Source organism: Clytia hemisphaerica, unplaced genomic scaffold (assembly GCF_902728285.1).
Source record: "Clytia hemisphaerica strain Z4C2 unplaced genomic scaffold, Clytia hemisphaerica genome assembly, whole genome shotgun sequence".
Lineage (NCBI taxonomy): Eukaryota > Metazoa > Cnidaria > Hydrozoa > Leptothecata > Clytiidae > Clytia > Clytia hemisphaerica.
In genome coordinates, this window is record NW_027103648.1 from 253,862 (window position 1) to 263,690 (window position 9,829).

Consider the following 9,829-nt stretch of genomic DNA (forward strand, 5'->3'; position numbering starts at 1 on the left):
AAAAATGTTTAGTCACTCTGAATCACCTTGTCAACGCTATCTATAATTAATAAAAATTGTTTTGAAGCACTTTATTTAGGATGACAAACAAAATAAAAACACTATGCACACTTATAATGAATAAGTTGTAGCAACAAGTTGTAACTTGAAGTACAGTACGTTGCGAGTGCCAAAAGCCAAAACAAAGAAGACCTTGTTCTTACGTTTTATCACTTGAGAAAATTTCGAGACCTCTTTAGAGACCATTTTAAAGGCCTTATTTGGAGCCAAAAAAATAGGCTTTGTACGCAAGCTAAGATTTTAAAGAAAGAATAATGTTCTGAGAGTTCAAATTGAAAAATATTTTAACCAAATCTGTGGTCAAAGCTGGTTCCATCGCATAGACTAGCTATGTGGCTGTCTAAATCAACAAAACTGCTCAGGCGAGAAGTTTTAAGCGTTGTTTAAGTACAAAACCCTTAAAAAAAGTTATTTATACTATTTTCCCAGTTTTTGTAGGCCCCTGCACGTTTTTTATAAGAACAAACTATATAAAAACATAAGGCTTCGATGGCCAAAATGTTAAGAATAAGTTAAGAACATTTTAAGGCTTTGGAGACTCTAAAACACCCGATTTCTTAGAAAAACGCACAAAAATACCCACAAAATGGTGAAAATAAGAACAAGTTAAGAACATTTTTAGGCTTAAATCTGAAAAAGTTAAGAACATCCGAAAGCCTCAAAAATGTCGGATGTTTTTATTACAAAAAATTGTACTTATTTTTTACAAAAATGGTATTCAGCTTTTAATAGTTTATTGATGTAGATCTCGTGACAGTCCGTTAATCTGTTTTATTTTATGCAGATCATAAAACCTTTCAGCAATAGACCTGTAGGAGGGATCGTTTACTTCTTAAAGACAACAACAAAATAATGCACTTTGAAATATAAGAAAGGCCATATAAAAGACTTAAATATTGATTGCACCATCTTATAGTGGTAAATACCAGAAGTAAGGAGGAGGGTGTCCTTGTAATACGTATTTTTCTGCTTACCCTAATATAGAAGATAGACTCTCCGTCACCATGTTGAAATGGTAAAGGTCATCAAATCAACCACACGTTTTTTTATAAGAAAATAAGGCTTCGATGACCAAAATTTTAAGAACATTGCTTCGATGACCAAGAACGTTTTAAGGCTTTGCGGACTCCACCCGCTTTCTTTGGAAAATGGACAAAAATATCCCCAAAATGGTCAAAATAAGAACATGCTAAGAACATCTGAGACCCAATACAGAACGACTTACATTATAATATCAGCTAAAACTAATTTGTTTAATTAGCAAAAAATGATTATATTGCATCCAGAACTACCTGTTTGAAAACGGTACCATGTCATTTATCCCTAAACCCTTGTAGTTGCAAATGAACTATGTTTGGGGTGCTCCTTTTTGCTTCTTAATAAATACTCTCGGGTACCTTATAAGCGTCCCCCCCCACACTAATTAATTTTTGGGAAAATATTTTTGAAAGTTCCCTATTTTGCCCTTAATCTGCTGTATTAGACATTTTTATTCCAATCCCCCTCACCGCTTATTTCAAGCCTCCCTCCCCCGGTTATTAGGTACCCGAAAGTAAAGCCTTTTTGACTTATGGAATGACTCTTTGTTATAAAGTACAATCTTATCATATGACAGATGACATTTAATCATCCCAAAATAAATGTTTGTTGTCAAAAAAATCAATTAAAAAGTTTTGCACAAAGCTCTAATAAATTTGACTGAGTAAGTAAGTTATTGTCGTGTCACAATGGGTTGTCTCGCTTATTTTGTTGAATGACTAAACGAAAGCAGAAATGGACTTCTAGTACAAATTTTTAAAGTGAAAAGAGTTTCTTTTCAACTGCTTTATCGATAATTAAAGTTTTTTGATGGTTTTTTTATCGACAAAGACTTATCCATACAACACCGGACAAAAGACTTCTAATTTCCCTTGCAAAGTTCAAAATAACCATGCTGCATTCTTATATTGATAATCAATAACGTACAATGAATTTCATTGTGAATAAGATTGCACCTTTACAACCTTACAATCCCATTTCAATTAAAACATACGTTTTCTTGGACCTTACAACAAATATTACAACAAATACTAATCTTAAATTATTAGAACATTTCTTAACTCGAATGAGTGTGTCCAATTAAAATAACAAAGTCGACGTCATCTCAGTACTATAACGATGGTATCCCAAGAGATGCGTCGCGTTTCGTCTTATTCTGAGCCAAATGTGAACACACCCTACCCGATATGATTTCCGAGAGAAGCTATCTTCAAGAAGTGTTAACTTCATCCATTTTCCACTAGAATCGCAATGAATCTAATATTTTCATTAAAACGTAAACACAAGATCATAATCTCAAAATCATCACCGTAATTGGTCTCAATCTTTAAAACAAAACATATTAACTGCTCTGTATTGCTTCTTAAATCCACGGATGAATTAGTTTAGCTCTGTATAATAACTCTTTAAGCTCACTTTATGAGAACGTCCTAACTCCCACCAACACCACTCATTTCGCCCTTTCATAGAAAACTTTGAACAAATTATGTATTTCAATGAATCTGTTTAACGCACATATAATGGTTTGATAAACTTTCTTCATGAGAGCTACCACCATCAATAAATGTAACTCAACTAACTCTGTCTCTTAAAGATTTCTCTAAAAAAATGATTTCTCCCCTCTCACTTTCTTGATGAACAACAGTCTGACTCAGAGAAAAGAGTAATCGTCCCACCAACTTATTCGAACAAACGAAGCAAAATAACATGATGATAGTCTAATGTACAAAAATTACATCTCCTTGAACACCTCTATATATACCCGAAATTTTGAGCTTCGTTTGAAAATTCCCTCTCGTACTTCCCCCGCTTTAAGCTTTCGTAACATCATATAAATAAGGGATTTCCCTTCCTTTCAAATTCCGATCATTTTTTATCTGTCTTAGGTCTCGATTACCCAAACTCGAAACTCTGCAGGCAAGCAACCAAACACAGGTAATGATTATCTAATCAGTGAGACAAAAGTTGTTAACATTCTGAGAATTGGGAAAAATTGAGTGACAATGACTCGTGCAAGGGATATACCACGTTCGTCTCGTTTTCCCAAACATTCTTATCGTTGAATACATCTTTTCGACCGTTGTCACGCGGTCAGACGCATGCACTTTTATTCAACTAAACTCGATCCAATCCTTTTTGACACATTTTTCTATTGTCTATAGGTGCAAAAAAAGGACTGGGACGGTTTTAGTGGGATAAAGCAGACAAAAAAATGCCCGCGCAGCAATTGGCGGCTACGGTCGAAAAGGTGTATTCGTTTATCCTTAGCGTAAAAGTATAAATATTTTAATATCCTAATATCCTGTCCGCAAATATCTGCTTCTTGATTGGGCCTAGCATGAATTTTTAAAGAAACTTAGGTGTGCTTATAAGTGTTATGCTTATGAAAGTACAGTGGGGTCTCCATAACTCGAAATTACACGGGGAACACAAATTTGTTTGAGTTAAGGAAATTTTGAGATACAGAGTAAGGTTTTATAAGGCATTGTTAACTGAAGGGGACCTGCAAACTTGTTCGAGTCAAGGAGACATTCAAATTATAGAGATTCGAGTTAAAGAGACTCAACTGTAAGTATTATTATTTTTTCTTCATTTCAGCCTTTTTGAAACAATCAAGAGTTCCACGCACGTCTGGACAGGTAGGATTCGTTTTACGGGAAATGAGATTTCGTGAACCACAGAATCGTTTTTCTATTTGTAAAGTTCAGCTATCTTTAGAAAACTTTTTCTCTTTTCGGGTTAGATTAAAGTCGGGAAAAATTCGTCACTTTTGTGAGAATCTTTGCCACAACTCCCTTGAAGTTGACCAAAAATTTTTTTCGTTGGAGAAAACTTCGTGTTTTGCTTTAAAAAAGTTATCATTCCCCGACTAATTTCTATCTTGTCTTCAAACTTTTTTTTCCTTTTGCCGGTAAAATGCCATGGGTATAATAAGACCCCTGAATCTACTTGAGAGATCTTTCCTTGTAACGCTGCTGACGTTTTGTTTCAGACGACAAAGTCTCCTCTTATTCATTTGGGGGCAGATGATGGAGCTCCCTATCGTCCAAATTTCCCAAATTGCTCACTTGATGGGAAAGCAAATAGTAAGTTTTATATTGTTTTAAAATAGTCTTTGCCCTATAAAGGAAGGGTCTGTCGCGTGGAAGGGATGTAGTAATAAGGACAATTCTATAAATTAGGGCTTCTTTTAACATGCTCTAAAGTTTCTCAATGAGTTGTTTAATTCACTGTCAACATAATTACAGTAGACTCTCCCTAAGTCGATGAAAGCTTTTTTTCCAATAGAACAAAGTTTGAGTTCGAGATACAGGGAGATTCAGATTTGAGAAACTTTGCTGTAACCTTTTTTACATTGTTCTATTTAGGAGTGATGAAGTTATGGAAAGAAGAAACACGTTCTGGCGGCGTGACATACGACTCCAATTCTGGAAAAGTTAAAGTCCCGCAAACTGGATACTATTATGTCTATGCACAGGTAATATTCTTTTTTTTGATTGGATGTCCAGACTATTAACATATTTTTTTAAGGGCTTGGCTACGAGTTTTGGCGCCAAAAAGAATAAAGGCTAAAATCTAACCTTGCATATTTTGCAATTGGACGTGAGAGTTTTGTAAAAGAGACTGAAGTTAAGCACAAAAATTCCTTTGAAACTTTACTCCTTCCCATTTTTCCCTACACTTCAATCCCAAGATTTGAGTCTACATAGAAAAAAGTGAGCGAAAGTAAAGTTTTCAAATATGCTCCTCCTTTAATATATTTAATACACTATTTTAGTTACGTCTTGGTCAAGTCCGTAAATTACCGACTTACGCAACATTTACAATCATGGTTGCAGGGAAAGATATTGTAAAAGATATTGTATCAGCCACGCTGAACGATACAATCCATTCACAGCGTGTTGCTGCTCTGGTCAAGCTGAACAAGGATGAGGAAGTGTATGTTGAGATGGGTCTAAGCAACAGACCTTTTATCTGCTTCTCCAAAAAGATTTTTACCTATTTTGGATTATATTTTGTTTCGTATTAAATGTGTTTCGTTATTCTGATTTTTGCTAATTTTGAAGTGAAATATTAGTGAGTCTAAGTATCGCTAGCGCTAGATAGCTCACGACACTGGGCGGATGTTTTGCGACCCAATCTAATGCCACGTCACCTACAGGCTAATCAAGAAGCAGACATTCTCCACTCAAAAAGCTTCTAGACTGAAACATGAACGGAAATCCGTTCTAGAAACAAAGCCGTTTATAAATGTACATGATACTTTACTTAGCCATTACTTGATATACCAGAGATTTGTCGATAATTCCAAAAACTCAGACAATGAGTGCAATTTTATTTTTCCGGGTGTCTGTGTTAGAAAAAAATCAGATTTTTCGCCAGCCCCACAAAAATCACATGAAAAATTCGAAATAAAAATTACCATCATTTTTGGGTGATTCCACGATTGCAATTGTTCAATAGATTGCATCTTTTCTCTGCGAATTGCCAAAACAAAATTTTATACTTTCCTGTGAGGAAAATCTTTTCTTGTGTGGAAAGATGTTATAATTATAATTTTTTGGGAAGATCAATTTCTGAAAAATATCTAGAGGTTTTACTCCAGTCTGATGCACCAATTTTAAAGGCTAGTATACGCATTAATACGCATTTCCCGGTATCAATTTTGCAGCAATACTAAAAAACGGAAAATTTAGCAGCTATTCTTATAAAGAAGCATGTTTTTGTACATAATTCAGCGCTTGGCGCTTTCTTACTTATACGACAATTTTTGTATTCTTGTAATTCTTAGCTCGTTAAAATTTTTATATTAAAAAAGATTCTTTGTACATAGGTTTTCAAGTTTAGTTTTAAAAACTATTCATTTTGATTATTTTTCACGCAACAATGAGTTTTGAGGCTGGAATTTTTTCCGAGATCTAGTTTTGAGTGTATTTAGTTACAGCGTGAATTTATTTTGTTTTTTGTCTTGTTCGGGCAACATATTGCTCCAACGGGGAGTTTTCTTTAGGGGTTGATTTGACGGGCCCACAGAAACAGGGATGTATTTTCATCCTCTGAAATAAACAACATTTTGGGATTTGTAACCTGAGATCAGATCGTCATTGTTTTCTGCACCTTCAGAGGTTTACGGTGCGCGTAAGAAAATTATTGCAATCTGTTATCAGGTTAGGAATGCAAGAGGTTTACTTTTTTCAAAATGCATGTCAAGTTTATATTTTGTAAATTCAAACTGTTTTCGTCAGTATCCATATTTTTACAGTAAGATTTTTTTTGATAAAATAAATGATTTTTCTGAGTTTTTACAGGAGAAAATGCGGTAAATTTCTTATTTCTTCATCGCGAAACCTACGTCCAATCAATTATTCTCAAACCATGCTTATCCAGGAACTTGTTATGAAAGCTATAGAGACATACCCATGTTATTTTTTCAGAGAATAGGAGTAGGCCTTCTTTTCATAAATTATTTAGAGTGCAATGACTGCCTCGTTTTGAAACCATTATCGAGGTGATTAAATCCATTGAGTATTCACTGTTGCTTTTATAAATTGAGTCGTTAGTTATTTTCAAATGTATGCAGTGCAGTAGGAAAGTTTTAGGTAGGGGAAGCCATTAAATAGTAATATTTTGACCTTTTGAAGAGCACCTTGGGTTTTTTGAAATCTAGCGATAGATTTTAGTTTCAATCCGACGTTTGTGTAAAAACTACGCGTGGGTGTTCTGGTTTCATTTCCCATGCAGGAGTCTCGCCTCTAGCCCTTCGGGCTTGAAACTAAGGTCTGTTCACGATAAGTGTGCACTCTTTTTTCTTTTACCTATAACTTTTGATGGAGTCCTTCAACCTTTTAAATTTGGTATCGTTGGAAAGATATTTGTGAGTGGAACAATTTGAAATAAAAAAGTCTTTAAAAAAATTCTAAAAACGAAGATGAAAATAAAGAAAAAAAACTGAAGATCTTGTAGAAAAGTGCTATAACTTTCATTTTCACTGGAGAAATTCTTTGATCTTAGGAGGTCATCACTGTGAAAAAATTTCACTAAAATATTCATTCAATATAAAGTTATGACACAAAGTTAATAAGTGATTGACCCCAAAAAACAGCAGAAAACAGCATTTTTAGACCTCAATCAGCTTATAACTTTTTTTCGATATCTTTTGACTGAATGATTATTTTTGAGGATCTTTTTCACAGTGATGACGTTCGATGATACAGAATTTACTTCAGTGAAAATGAAAGTTATAGCACCTTCAAAAGTTATAGATAAAAGAAAAAAGAGTGCACACTTATCGTGAATAGACTTTAAATGATGTTTACATATCTACACATATGGTAGACTAGAGTCTACTTTTGGCTAAACTTTGCTTTTTGATAATTTTTTATGACGCTGAGTCCAGTGAAGTGAACTTAATCGCGCCATCCAGTCTATAAAAGAGCTTTAAGTGTGGACCCCGGGCTACACATATGGTAGAAACAAGTGCGAGATTGGTCTGAACACAGCAATAGAAATAAGTTTTTGAATTCCCATATAAATTGAAAAACAAATTCTTCGACGTTTTTCTCAAAATGAAATCTGCACCGCTATGTGCATTTATCCCCCAAATTTTCAAAAAAAATTGGAAGGAAAATTTCAAAAAAATTCAAAAAATCGGAAAAAAAAAATTCAGAAATCAATTTGAGAAAAAGATTTCGAAAAAAGTTTTTAGAAAAAAGAAGTACAAAATGGGCCACCAGAGGAATGTAAAGAGATGGAAAAACAGCTTTTCTGATTACTCAAAGTTCAACGATCACTTATATTGAAAATTCTATTGTAAAAACGTTGATTAGGTCATTAAATGAAAGTCCAGAAAAACGGCTCGCCATACAAATCGCGGACGGTTTCTTCATGATTTGACAATAAAAATGAAAATTTGTTTATGTATTTGTTTATTGCTATGTAAATAAGGAACTCGATAAGGAACTTTGAGGCTGAAATTCTCTGTAAAAATAAGGAACTCTAGGCTCAGAGTCAGAGCAAAGTTAAGGTTCCTTATAACAAAAATACGTGTAATTATGCAGATTTTTTATAGCGACAACAAACGAAACCTATTTACTCGATATAAACTCCCTTAAGGGCAAGAGACCTGGTATATGACGAGCCGTTTTTCCATTGTTTTCAAGAAGCTGTTTTTCCATCTCTTTACATTCCTCTGAGTAGCCAGGGCTTAATGCGAATCTTCTAGGTAGGATTTGAAGCCGCTGAATTCTACCTAAGTTGGGCGGCCCGTGTGATTTTTATACAAATTCCGGACTGAAAGTTAAAATTTTCGACTAGATTTTAAGAATATACCACTCGAAAACGAAAAAATCGCCAAATCCAATTCGTCATCGAAAAATGGTGTATCATGGAGGTAATAAGAAATAGATGGAGAATTAACTCTTTTGTTTCATTGTACCTAATAATCGGGAGCAAACGGCTCCTTGGTTGCAATGGGAAAAAGTGATAAATTTTGTGTGCACTTATGGGAATATCTAAATTCATAAAAATCTAAATAAAAATATGTTGGATTTTTAACAACTCTATTGTGAGATAATAGCTTTGTTGATCAAAATAAGAAAAAGCTTGCCGTAAAAGCACAAAATCCTATATTTCTAAGGATCCCCTCTCATAAAATCATCGATAAATTTCAAAAAGAATTCTATATTACGATTATGTAACCTTTTAATTATCATCCATCAGAATTTGAAAGCCGTAAAGATTTATAATGAAGAAATTTTCGAGGAAAATTTGCTGAAACTCTCAAAATTAAAAGTGTTCGCCCAAAAATACATCGATATGAAATAACAAAACTATTGTAACCTTACTTTGAGACAAAAAATTTTGAATCGCGTTTGAACAAGAACTTTTTGCATAATATGTTTATTTCAATCAGGATAACATTCTCACTTCTGTACTTATAAATTTACATTTCGGATATTTTTGCTTCCAATGATGGTACATCAAAGAAAAGCCGCTTTGAATAGATTTATAAAAGATTTCAACGACCATTTAGGGCATTGCTTACCGAAACGTTTTCCTTCCATCTATATTTTTATTACCTTCATGGGTGTATATACTACATAGTGAGAGCCACTGAAAACATCCTTCGTGTGCACAGAGTGATTAAAAGCGTACGTACTATGTGGACTAGCTACTATTTCAAATTAGCTGGCAGTCTTTTTTCAAACCTCAATAATTTTTGATAGAATTTGAAGTAGCGATTTTGTGCTCGTTGAAAAGACAAATAGGAGTGGAATATTGTCATAAAAAAAACTCAAAAAAGATCGGAAAATGAGGAACAAAATCAATAACATCAATAATCGTGCTATAATTATCATTTTCACAAGTGATTCTTTGATCTTAGAACAGAACATCATTAATTTGAAAAAATCTTTCAAAAAATTTATTCCATCGAAAGATATAGTGTCCAAAGTTTATCAATGGTTGACTTCAAAAATCATCAAAAGTCAACAAAAAAGAGCCCTTTTTTAAGTCAACCAGGGCAAAGTTTTAAGCTGTATCTTTTGATTGAATGAATATCTTTTGAATCTTTTTTCGCATTTATGACGTTCTAAGATTGAAGAGTTTCGGATACAAAAATGAAGATCATAGTATTATTGTACAAGAAGTTGTTTTCTTCTTCTTCATTTTGCATCTTCGTTTTCCATTTTTTGATAATATTCCACTCCGGATTATCTTTTTAACGAGCACA